This window comes from Medicago sativa, chromosome 8, assembly GCF_051527215.1.
Source record: "Medicago sativa cultivar Bolivia chromosome 8, Bolivia_mono, whole genome shotgun sequence".
Taxonomy (NCBI): Eukaryota; Viridiplantae; Streptophyta; class Magnoliopsida; order Fabales; family Fabaceae; genus Medicago; species Medicago sativa.
In genome coordinates, this window is record NC_140756.1 from 69,680,288 (window position 1) to 69,693,694 (window position 13,407).

Sequence of the window (13,407 nt, forward strand, 5' to 3'; positions counted from 1 at the left end):
GTATCCCGATCAGAAACCAGAGACTAATCCTTTGACGTATGAAGATCTATTTAAGGAGTTGACATCTCCCAACATGTACTCTCATCCACACCAACCAAAGATCGAACATATGACCACATACCTAAAGGACTATGTTATCTTTGAATAGTGTCAAACCATATTCGTGAAACAGATGTTCTTTATCGATGTGTTTTTTACTTTTTGTTTTTGGTGATTTCTATAGTAATGTACTATGAATTGAATTGTGATATTTTTTTTTATGGGTACAATGTTAATTAGTGTCCACCTGTACATTATTCTAGATGTGTGTTGTTAACTTTACCATGTTTGATTTAGATAGTCACGAGGACTATAGTGTACTAGCCACTAGGTCTACTCAAAATTAGCATGCTTAAATTTGACACGGTGTTAGTTCATGATCATATAGAATCCCTTTTTTTTGACACAATCAATCATACAGAATCCATAATGTCTATATATGGGATATATATGAACTAGCCATAAAGCACTATTCAGAATCCAAGATGGTATGAATCTTAATCTTAATAATATACAAGCATGGAACAACAAATAGGAAAAAAATTTGCATCAATCCAATGTGTCACATCCTCAAGCCTCTTCATGTCACATCATCATTAAAAAATAATTTTATTATTGCCACTTTAAACATTCACACAATACAAATTATAAAATATCATTATCACACATTTTCCCTCTTCAATTCAAAATTCAAATTTCAAAATTTTTCAAATCATTCTTTCCCTCCTACTTTTTCTCTTATTCCAACAAACATCACTTTCTATATCCTTTCTTTCTCATTCACTCTAAACTTCTTTCCTTTTTTTCCCTCACTTTTTCTCTTCCTCCCACACCCACAAACTCATCACAACTCTCTCTCTCCTCCTCCCACTCTTTCACGTTTCGCTCACCCCCTCCATGAAAGCCTTTTTCCTACCTTCTTTCTTCATCCTCTCTTCATAATCCGTCTGCCAATACCCAAAAATAAAACCACCAAAATCTTCCTCTCTTCATTCTCTTCAAATCCCACTCATTCATTTACAGATCTATCAAGTTTACTTCTGAGATAATTTATAAACCATATTCTTCCATCATTCTCAACCCTCTCACAAAATCACCACACCATTCTACAGAAAAGGAAGATGAAATCAAGGAAGAAGAATAAGCAAGGTAAAATTTTAATATGGAAATCCTAACCCATTTTTTTCCTCAAATCCGAAAATAAACATGTTGGTGACCAGAATTTTAATAGATAGTTTTTCTTCTTTGTTTTTTGCATTTAATTTCTGATTTTGAGTTAATTCCTTTGTGTATAGGCTTTGTCAAGAAGAAATTGATGAAGAAATAAGCAAGGTGAAGTTTGAATTTTAAAACCCTAACCCGTTTTTGTATCAGATCCGAAAATACCCATCTTTGGGGTGAAATTTTCTTCCAGTTGTTTTTAATTATCATATCATTCATCTCTATGAGTATTGATATTGTTTGGTTTTGCAGTTTGAATTTTGGATATGTTGCTAAGTAATGGATGATATTGTTTCTGGTGGAGGTAATGATTCCTCCCTTTTTATTTTTAGATTTACCGATCCATTATGTTTTGAATTTTGTCAAAAAAAAAATTCAAGTAAAATTTTATTTATAGTTGAAGAAAACTACTCACATCATGTTTTAATTTCCATTGCAGTCAGAACATGTAACAGCTGCAGATTTTATTTTCCATTTGAACTGTAAAACTTTAATTAATTATTGTTTTGTTTTGTAAATTACAATGAGCATTTATCTAGCTATTTTAGCTTCAAATATCATAGGTTGTTAGCATCAGTAATTCAGTTTTGATATTGATATAGAACCATTTTCGTTTTGATTTTAGGTGTAGTAAAAGGTGGACAAATTATGAAGATCTCGGGATTTGGAGCAATTGCAATTTGCAACAGGTTGTTAATATTAATCTCTATTGTCTTCTTCATTGTTTGCTTGCTAGGATAGATTATAGCTTCTTCATTGTTGGCTCACATGTGAAACATGTAATAAAGCATATCATATAATGGACAGTGATTATCACTCTTCCACTTTTACCAATTAGACTTATTTTTTCAATATTTAATCCAGAAATTTCCACTTTTTCAGTTATATGCCTATCAAACTTGCAAAGTTCCAACTATGTCACTTTCAAATTAAAAGTATTAGCAATGATTCAGGATTAGCATTGATTCCATTTCTTTAATTAGTTCTTTAGGGGAAAGTAAACTAATAGCTCTGTTTGGATAATACAAATTATGACCCTCATTAGATTATTTGGAAAAGAAAATGTCCTCCAATTCATGTTTTGGTTATGAATTATCATTTTTGTTTTGGTAATGGTATTGTCAAATGGAAATTTAATATCAATATACGACATGCTTCTTCATGCTCTTGAAAGACTTTTTAACTACCAATAACATGTAAGTACTAGCCTCATTTTCAAAGTTTTGGTTGCTGCAAGTCTGTATTTTTAAATGAATATGAATGATGGCTTTAATCATGTTGTATTGTATACTGTAGAAGAAAAAAAATCTGTGATGATTCATATTTCTTATGAAGCATGAAGTAGTATTACTTTGTTACATGTGTTACTTTGAATTTGCTATTTTTTGTGCCCAATGATTTGCTTCTTTATGATATTTGGGATTTTGGATTTTAATCATGTTTAACTTTCATTAGAAGCAACTCAGACTAATTTGAATTCTTAATAGTGACTTTTAAGTTGAAGCGTCATACTTTCACATCCTTAATTACATTAACTTTAATTTTTTAGTATTATTTCATGGCAGATTGCAAATTAAAAATGTTGGAGTTATGTGATATAAATTATAATAATTCACTATAGGAGTTTCTTGGGAGAACAAGCAACTCAAATGATAGTTGGAGGACTTTGATGCATCTGATTGGTATGACTCAATTCTTTCTATGCGTATTGACCTTTATAACTGAATTAGAAAGGATCCTATTTAGGATGCATTAATATGTAAGTTTTTGTTTGGAATAAATGATAAGGGAATTCTATTTTAGTGCCACCTATGTATTTCCCATTTTTGAGTGACCTCAATATGAATTAAGTTATGTTCAACGTCAGGAGAGAACAAAGTGTTTGAGAAAATGTCTAAATAAAAAAAAATGATGATTTTTTTAGTTTTGATATTAATATATGAATCATTTTCGTTTTGATTTTAGGTTAGTTAAAGGTGGACAAATTAGGAAGATCTCAAGATTTGGAGCAATTGCAATTTGCAACAGGTTGTTAATATTAAACTCCTTTGTCTTAATATTAATTTTGTCTTAAATAAAAGTTTCATGAAGTCTTAAGTATGATAATGACAAGAGATTGTTAGTGAGTAACTATTTGTTAACATGAGCTGCATTCAATTGCTATTATCTGTAGATGTTTGAATTTTCAACATCATTCACCATTAGCATATGTGTGAATCTCTATTCCTTCTTCTTTCACTTTTACTAATTAAAGTTTGTCTTTTTTGATTGGTTCTTTTGGAAGAACTTCATGGTAACTCTGTTTTTAGGCTAAAGTTTGATTGGCTCTTGATTTTTTTGAAAGTAGCATACCACACACACATTCAAATTAAAAATAAGAGTTAGTATTTTATTTCATCATCTTTTGATGCTAGAATTAGTACCTATTTTTTCAGTTTTGTTACTAGAGTTATTTAGAATACTAAAATTATATGAATACTTAAATTATATTTCATCAGGATACCACACACACATCTTTTGTTACTAGAGTTATTTAGAATACTAAAATTATATTTACTGGTTCAACGAATATGAGTGCCCTGTTTTCAACTCTTTAAATTTGGCAATGATTGAGATTATTTAACTTTTACTTTAGCGATTTTTTTGTACAAGTTGTACTATGTGTTGATGTTATAAATGAAAAGATTTTAAAGAATGCATCAATAAAATAGTAGAAGTAAAAGTTATCATCTTTACTAGGTTGTCAAAGTTGGCACAAGTTTTTTAATCTATGAGATTTCTTCAATAAAATTATTACATCATTGCATAAACACCACCTTTTTTTTCTTTTACATTTCATTTATTTTATAAAGTGAAGTTTACTTTAATTTGAGCCGATGCATAATGGATGAATGATTTGGAAAATCTAAAAAAGGTTAACGTGTATAATAGTTCAAATGTTTGCTAGCTTATTTCGGTTCTACTTTACTTGATCTCTCTTGATGAAATAAATTTGTGTCATGTTTTGTGTATATCAATAAGTCTCACTCTATGTCTTAGTCTTATGAACTAGAAATTTTCCTATGTTGAATAGTTGCCAGCTCTTTGTTCTTTTTTTGTTTATCCTACTTTGATTTCCTAGCCATGTTATAAAAACCTTAATTCATGTCAGTTTTTTCAAATTGTATCTATAAAATTGAACAACTTTGGGGACTCTTCAGAGGAAGCATGTTCCTTCACATGATTCTTCATGGTCTTCATCTTTTATGGGTTGATTTTGACTAGGATGGATATCTACCGCAATCACCACATCGTCAATAGAGTATATCAAACACCTCACCACCAGTTTCAACTCATGTGATTTTTTGAGTTATATTTTGATGCCCAATTTTGTTTATAGTGATGTAATAGTTGTGATGTAACTATATGCTGTGTATTTTAATGATTTCTCTTTAAACTTATTTGCAGAATCGAGTGAAATGAGTATGTTTACGATTCACTCGGGTTAATTATATATTTGCAGAATCGAGCTTACTTATTTAATTATATACTCTTTTCTTAATGATTTCATCTTTGATGTGTTTAAAATGAGTATGTCTGCGATTCACTTGGGTGTCTACTAATTAATAGTGATGAACAAGACATGTCAATTGACAATCATGTGTAATTGAGTATATTCACATGTTGAATAATTTTTTTTGTCTCTCTTTACTGTAGGGTATAACAAGACATTGTGTGGCAAACTTGCGATGAAATGAGATTTTACTATTTTTCATTCGGGCTCTTCTTTTCTGTAAGAGATGGCTTCATTTGGTAAGCTTCTTTTCCAATTCAACATGAAAGACATCCGTTTTGTATTGTTGATTGTTGATTCATTTTGAGAGATAAAGACAATGAGGTAACTTTATTTCCTATTCGAGATAAAGACCATGGCGTAAAAATACTGGAGATAATTTGTGGGAATAAGATTAGGACAATACTTACCTACCGTGCCTTAGGCACAATTCATCAGGTCCCTCACATAATTTTCAAAAACACAGTCGTTTATTTTATTTTCTTGGATGCAGCGGTTGAATTTTTTTGTATGGTTTTCTTATATTCAAGTTAAAAACAGGATGAACAGTACCTATCGAACATCACATAAGTATTTTCGGATTAGATTAAGGGGTTTTATGACCCATAACACTCTCTCAATCTTTTTGGACATTTAAATTTAATTGTTATATAGAATTTCCTATTTGAATTGTGTCCTATCATTATAGATTCAAAGTTTGTAACTACATCAAATTTCATGGCTTTAGGTTTGGAGACTTTGGATTGAAAGCATGCCACAGGAACTACTAGATACACATTTATTTGAGACGTGCATTTCTTCTGAAGCCATACGATGCATACATGAGTTATTATGCGTACAACAAAAACCTGAAGACAGGCCTATATGTACTCTGTAATTCTTATGTTCAAAGTTGAGATGTTATTGCCTCAGGCGAAGGCTCCTGGATTTATTCTGGAAAAGGATTCAATTGAAACTACCTCTTTATCCTCAAATCAAATGTGTATCTTAATATAGCTTCCAGATTTAATGTTTTTAAGTAATTTAAAAGAAAGTAAACCTGTGAATATCTTTGTAGCTTCTACGTGAACCCCTATATTTATCCGGTTTATATTTTGTGGCAATGTCAACTACATTTTCTCTATCATTGTTTTAATGATTTCTTTCCAAACGGTATCAAAATAGCTGAATTTTGTGTTCAAAAACTCACTGTCATTTCAGTAAGTTGTAAAATCAAACAGTTAGTGCAATGTCACTTGCAATGTTATCATCTATCATTCATTAGAACTCCGATCCATTTAAGTTTGAAATGCAATATCTCACAGTTTAATTTAAGTCCGAAATTTTATTTTCCTCAAATGCAGAGGTTATAGTTATTGATTTAATTCATTAGAACTCCGATCCATTTAAGTTTGAAATGCAATATCTCACAGTTTAATTTAAGTCCGAAATTTTATTTTCCTCAAATGCAGAGGTTATAGTTATTGATTTAAGTCCAAAGTTTTATATTCTATAAACACGGGGGGCTATAAGTATTTAATTTATGTTCCATTATATTGGATATCCTCAAACATGGGGGGTTTTAGGTATTCAATATATATGTTTCAATATATTGGATATATTTAAATAATATATACAATAAATTTCATTTATCGAAAGAGATGTTGAATATATTGTTGAGAAATAATTTTTTGTAGTGATATTTGAAGTCATCAGGAGATGTTGAATTTGTTGTTGAGAAAGATTTTTTTTTTTATGTTTATCTTTTTTTGGTCACTTTTACTCATGTGTTTAAACTATAGTAATAATATTGAGATATCTTTCGTTTATTTTGGAGTTATAAAAGCAAATGCATTGAAAGACATTTTTTGATTGTTTTTTTTTTTTGCTATTTATGTACTTGGTATTTGTTTGTCATTAATGTGGTCATTTGATGACTAAAAGACATTATTGTGGAACCTAACTAAAATAGTATGATGGTTGTCATTCATTTGCTTTATGGTTGTAACAAGTTCATCATATTCATATAAATATATATATGAATGACAATATATATTAAGTATTTTGTTATTTAGCGTCAACATTCTAATGCACTACACTAATCCATTTTTTTCCCGTGCGTTGCACGGGTCGAATACTAGTAATATACAAATGGGGAACAACAAATAGCAAAAAATTTTGCACCAATCCAATGTGTCAAAATTCTAAGCCACTTCATGTCACATCATCATTAAAAAATAATTTTATTTTTGCCACTTTAAGCATTCACACAATGCAAATAATAAAATATCATTATCACACATTTTCCCTCTTCAATTCAAAATTCAAATCTCAAAATTTTTCAAATCCTTCTTTCCCTCCTACTTTTTCTCTTATCCCAACAAACATCACTTTCAAATTTGAACTCACCTTTCTCTCTAATTCATCTCAAATTTCTTTACTTTTTTTCCTCACTAACACACACCAACATTAAAATGTTATTTCCTCTCATTTTCCCTCTTCAATTCAAAATTCAAAATTCAAATTCATTTAAACCCTTTTTTTCCTCATACATTTTCTCCCTTATCCTATCCAACATTAATTTCCCTCATTCCATTTTTTTACTCTCTCTCATCCTGTTTTTCATCACTTTCTCTTTCATTCCCAAACATTCCACCACTCCCGCTCTTCTCTTACGTTACAACACAAACCTTTTTCTTCATCTTCTTCTTCAAAAAAATCACACCCGAACTCTTTCTCATCTTATTTCAAACGTTATTTCGAATCAATCCTTTTCTATGCATCCTTCACGAAAAGATTATGGGTTTCATGATTCTCAATCTTCTACTTTTGCTTTCTCTCAGTCGCTCATATCTTCGACCCTTTTCGAAAATCAGTTTATGGGTATCAGGATTTGAGTTTCACTGCTGAAAGTTTGTGGGTATGAAGAAGTATTCACTCAACATGTGAAAAAGGGATCAATTTTGAGTGTGAGGTAAATTTTTTTCTGTCTTTGTTAATCTCCTATCAATTTTAGTTAATCTCTTATCAATCTTCTTCCCTTTTCACATTTAGTCTCATGTTTTGAGTTATTTCGTTTTCGTACAGGTTCTTTCGGAGAAAACGAAGAAGAAATTAGGGAAGAATAATAATCAAGGTGAAATATGAATTTCGAAACCCTAATCCATTATTTTCCCATATCAGAAAATAGTCTATTAATTTATCTTTGGTTTTGAATGATTCTGTTTTGTGCATGTTGGAGAAATCTTCACTGATCCATCAAAATCACTTTTGAGAATGACTAATCGGATGGGAACAGGGTATTATTGCTAAAAACTCATTTGAGATTAATTTCTTTTAAATTGAATTTTGTATAATGTTTACAAAAATTCTCTTTTAATTCAGGTGAAGATTCTAGACAAGAAGGACTTTCTTGATTTAACTACATATGCGTGGGTATAATCACTACTTGAAGGTATATACAATTACTTTTATCTATTTTCTGTTGGATGTGTAATTTGATGATTTTTTTAGATTGGTCTTTTGTTGAATATGAGATTTGGTTTTTTTTTAGATTAGTCTTTTGATGAATGTGTACTTTTGAAAATCTATTTTCTGATGAACATGTACTTTGAAATGTGAATTGATTGAGATTAAGTTTATGCTATGTGAAATGTTACTATGATTTTTAGCTTTAATTATGTTACTCTCAACGCTTTTGAAGTAATACTAATAATGTTGCATAGAAACCTTTGTATAAGTTATGTGATTTGGCAATTTAGCTGTTGAACTTTACTAGATCATAGTTACAATACCAAGCAAGTGGGGGTTGGTCTTAGTATCAATTTAATGTTAGGAAATGACATAGCCCTTCAATTGAACTATTGTGCAACAGAAAATCAAGTCATATGCCATCCAAAATGGGTATTTGTATATAATGTTGTACATCTTGAGTTTGAGCACGTCGGTGCTTTAGTTTATAGTGATTTAGAACTATAAGTGATTGAATGAGTAACCTTTGCACGTCATTGAGTGGCCATTTTCTGCTGTTTTTTAGGCTTCTCTACTATAGGTGCAATATTTGTTTGTTCATAATGCATAATAATTTTCAAAACTATATGGATGCATCCTTCAAAATTTGAGATATTTTTGGTTCTATACATTGATATTTTGTTCTTTTGGGATTCTGATTTTTTGGTTGTTTGTAGAGTTTACATATCCTAAACTACTGTGTATCTTTTATAAGCTAATAAATTAATTTGGTATCAACATTGCTAATGCAAAATTATTTATTATGCAGAATTATTTTCTAGGATTATGAGTAGTTTTTTAAGAGAACAACATAGACATGTTCAAGTGAATTTTATATGATCATTTGAAATTTTCTCCAGTAATATAAGGCTATTGATTTTCGTATTTTGGTATTGATTTTATGCATTTTTTTTGCAGCAAATCCTGAAGTACACTGATTTTGTTAGTTACGTGAATGTGTAGATTTATTCAAAGGAATGGAAATGAAGGGTTTATTAGATATGACTCAGGTACGTGCAAATTTTTAGTACGTACATCTTGATCTCTGGTAATTTTGTTCCATAAGGTATGTTATTTTCATGAAAATGAAATTTGTTTTGTTCTCAATCATGTGATTTTATTTTAATTATTTCTTTATTTCGGAATTGTGCTTCTTCGATTATGGTGTTTGATGTAAAAAATGAATGGTTTGCATTTCATTTACATTTTGGATTTAATTTTTTCATTGTTATAGTGAGCGCTCACTAAATGTTTAAGGAAATGTCTCAATATGTATTAAGTAGGATTCGTCTTGCTTCAATTATATTCCTATTTGTATTTCATTAATTGAGATTCTAAATTACGTTTTTCTCTAATATTACTTGGCAGGCTCAGAGTTGTTGATGAAGGTTAGGAATGAGGTAAGTCTTTTGATCAGTTGCCTACAAAATGTCCGTCTATGTATAGTTCTAAGAGAATTCAGAACTAGGTTTTGCTTATTTGTTGCTTGATTGTATGTAAATTTGAAGGTTAAATTTGAAGTCTCTCTTTTTGAAAACTTAGATTATAATACTTAATTATGATCGAAGATTCACATGGTATAACATTAATAATGCCAAACATTTCAAACTGCTCATACAAGATTCTTCTTTCTAATGTCATGAGCTTAAGCTTTTGTAAAATTCTATTATTACATTTTTATAATGTGTTATATTATTAGCTCTTAATGGCAATCTCATATGACTTTTGATATTCCTTAAAGACTTATGCATCAAATTTTTAACCTGTTTACCATTAATATTTCAAGGCTTTTGGGTATAATAGCATTATTAGGTTATAGTCTTATAACTCTCTTCAAGGTTTTCATTAGACAAAGAGAGGTTATCATTAGTCTTATGTATGCAACAGAGAGATTGACATTATGAGCATAAAGTAGAATACATGCAAGTAAGTTTGGCCTCTAACTTGGTTTCTTTTTTAATTTGGTTCAACTATGAGCATATTGTTTTTGAATCCACTTTAAATTCCAAAGCATCTTTTTATCTCAAATTTCTTTTTATTTATTTATTGAAACGACTCATTTTCCACTTACCATGGGATATAGAAAAGCTATGAAAGACAAATATATAGTACAAGAGAACTAAAGTTTTTTGTTTTGCTCAAGGCCATCTGAAAGAGTAAGATAGGTATTGTAACCATCCATAGTTTTCCCTTTTGTTTAAAAAAAAAATGTTGTATGTTTTAGAATAACGTAGTACAAAGGTTACATACACTTAGTAGATTGTGGAGATATTAAGAAAAGTTCACAATTGAATTCCTATTTTGTAGTCTTTTTCTGAGATAAAGTTGGAGCTGAAGAACAAGCAGAGCGACCAAGAGATAAAGTTCAAGGGCAATGCCAAACAAAGACTTTTCTTGATTAATTCTATTGTAGGAGATAAAAAAAAAAACTTTTAGAGTTGATTCATATCATATTCATTTTATTTATTATTATTTTGACAAGAGGTTTGAATTAGACATTCAAGTTAACATTATTCAATTATTTATAGACTTTAGATAAAGTGATTGTGAGTATTTTGCTCATCTTTGTAAATAATTTTATGATTCATATTCATAATGGCATGGGATCTCATGTGGGAATAGATAACTTGATAGGTCAGAATTCATGCCGCCACACTCATAGGTCAGAATTGAGAATACCAATTTTGCAAAAGAAGGTTTTTAATGAACATAATATTTTGATTTTGAGTAATCAAGTAATATGTGTAAATATCTAAAGTGGATTGGCAGGGTCTCTATTATTAGTTACTAATTCTGCAGAAACCAACATTGAACCACTCATTTTAATTTAACACACATTTTGATCATTAGTTGAAATTAGTAATTACGTTTCTCTTCTATTCATTCTATACTCTATAAAAAATGTTGTTTATTATCACAAATTTTAAAATAGTGTCGTGATTTTTTTCCCGTTGCTATCGATAATTTTGATGGTCCTAACTAGAGAACATTGATTTGGAACACAAATGCTTTAGAGTTATATGTCAATGTCTGAATTTATGCTAGACATAAGTGAATGTATAAAAAAACATATATGCTTTAGTGTTTGAACATCTATTTTCTACTTTTATAAGTGGATTATTTTTGCTTATTGTCTCTTATTATAATGACAGATAATGAAAATAAGATCAAATGAATTTGTCTATCAATACCACCCAAGTTTCTCAAACAAGATACAAGCTCAAACCAAAACATTAACTAGACTGATTTTATTATTGAAACTGGTGGGACAAGGGAAATTTGACTACAATCACACTTATGACTTATGAGTATGACCAATTTATTTTTCTTTTGTTTAAGAGATTATGTTTGAGGATTAAAATAATAGGCATGCTAATTGTATTAGTATTGGATTACGACCATTTTTAGCTTCATTTCAAATGCTCTATCAAAATATACTGTAACATTCTATGAACTGATTCAAATTAATTCACATTTATTAAATTTAGAGTGGAAAGTGTCTATATAGGCATGTGTCTATATGTAAGTTCTTGACTAAATATAGATTCCATGTAAGTTCTTATATATATAAGAAAAAAGGTAATTTTTAAATGCCAAATTCATATGTCCTATATAGATTCCATGTACAACACTAACTGTTGTATTTGCTCTTCAAAGTGTCAACTACTTTTTTGTGTCAGTTATAACATATGTAGTCATTAATTATCATTGATCAGAGATATGTAATTGCTTTAGATTAAATTGAACTATATGTCAAACGATGACATCTTTAATATGATGATGACAACATAATCCGATTTGTCTAACAAATACATTGTATGTTTTTATTTTGGTGATACGTTCAGAGTAATAATTTGTTAACGCCACAAAAAATCTTTGTTCGCCCGTGCGTTGCACGGGTGGAAATACTAGTAGGTAAAAGACACGTCCCATTCATTATGCTTTTGTCCCCAAAAATATTCTTTAGTAGAATCAATGGTCATTCTCTCAACATCATTGCATTATTGTAAAGTGAGACTTTCAGATGATGAGTGTACACTGGAAGATATATGCAAATCTCAACTCAATCAAACTCACTAAAATGATTGTGTTCATATTGTTGGATACATAGTCTTTGTATGCAATTGAAGAATAGTAAAAATGACACATAAGAAATTAATAATCACTACAAATTCAACCTTCTAGTTTAACCAAAAATAAGAAGATTGAATTGGGAAATCATTAGTAAGTTTGTATAATTAAGAAATTCAAATATACCACTATCAATAAATAAGGTGCTTAATTTATACAATCTATTTTGCTAGTGAAATTCAAGCCACTTTAATCTTGTTAAATTGTATAAAACAAATTCATCGAACATTCAATAGTAGGAGTAAAGGTCATTCATTCTCTCTTTTTATGAGTTGTATTTAAACCCATTTGACTCTCTCCTTAGGTAATAACCTTGTGTTTGTCTTTGATGGATTTTGTTTGGATTTAGGTTAAGACAAGCCTTATGTACTCGCTGGAAACTAAAGTATTTGAAATGCTCTTGGCTCTTGTTAACACATACATCAGGTGGAACCTGTTAACAACACATGAATACAAAATAAAGAAAGAGAAAATAGGAAAAACAAAGACAGATAGGGTTTCATAGAATTCATGAATGGTCATATTGACTCTAACTTACTAATATAAAGATCCAATAACTTAAGCCTAATATTTTATTATCTAACAGAACTTTGGTAAAAAAAATTGTTAATAATTTGTTGTATATGGGAAGAGCACTCTGGTAATTCGAAGTTTGGTCGGGAGGTAAGTAAAATATAACCAAAATTTGTTTTATTCATGAATCGAAGTTAAGTTCTCCAGTCATTTGTAGAGAAAACTTGATAATTTTATCTACACATTGGTATCAAATTGAACTTTTTAATTTGTTACTGTTTGTTGATCATACTTTCGACCAATATCCTAAATCATGCCTTTGATGGTTATTGATGCATTGGTAGAATACCTATAATTTTTTTTCATACCAAATAAAATAAAAATAGTATTAAATCAACGTATCAGGACTATCTTTTCAACCAAAAACCATTGCCATGACGGATTTTGAATCTTGCCCACCA

General features: G+C 29.6%; 2 long non-coding RNA genes across 14 annotated transcripts; both read left to right on the forward strand.

The window, feature by feature from the left end:
- The first annotated feature begins 534 nt into the window (after positions 1-534).
- LOC146900993 (uncharacterized) lies at positions 535-5,936 on the forward strand. 2 transcript variants are annotated; one of them, XR_015021805.1, is made up of 8 exons: positions 535-1,188; positions 1,335-1,371; positions 1,513-1,564; positions 1,886-1,949; positions 2,810-2,942; positions 3,226-3,288; positions 4,957-5,052; positions 5,541-5,936. It is a non-coding gene; the product is annotated as an uncharacterized LOC146900993 (long non-coding RNA). The 2 variants fall into 2 exon arrangements; XR_015021804.1 differs by having other exon boundaries at positions 2,826-2,942.
- Positions 5,937-7,356: 1,420 nt separating this feature from the next.
- On the forward strand, positions 7,357-10,928 carry LOC146900994 (uncharacterized). 12 transcript variants are annotated; one of them, XR_015021813.1, is made up of 8 exons: positions 7,370-7,766; positions 7,880-8,091; positions 8,177-8,246; positions 9,221-9,312; positions 9,671-9,702; positions 10,190-10,228; positions 10,386-10,467; positions 10,610-10,928. It is a non-coding gene; the product is annotated as an uncharacterized LOC146900994 (long non-coding RNA). The 12 variants fall into 12 exon arrangements; XR_015021817.1 differs by lacking the exon at positions 10,190-10,228 and having other exon boundaries at positions 7,367-7,766; positions 9,266-9,312; XR_015021811.1 differs by having other exon boundaries at positions 7,368-7,766; positions 9,671-10,228.
- The last annotated feature ends 2,479 nt before the right edge of the window (positions 10,929-13,407 follow it).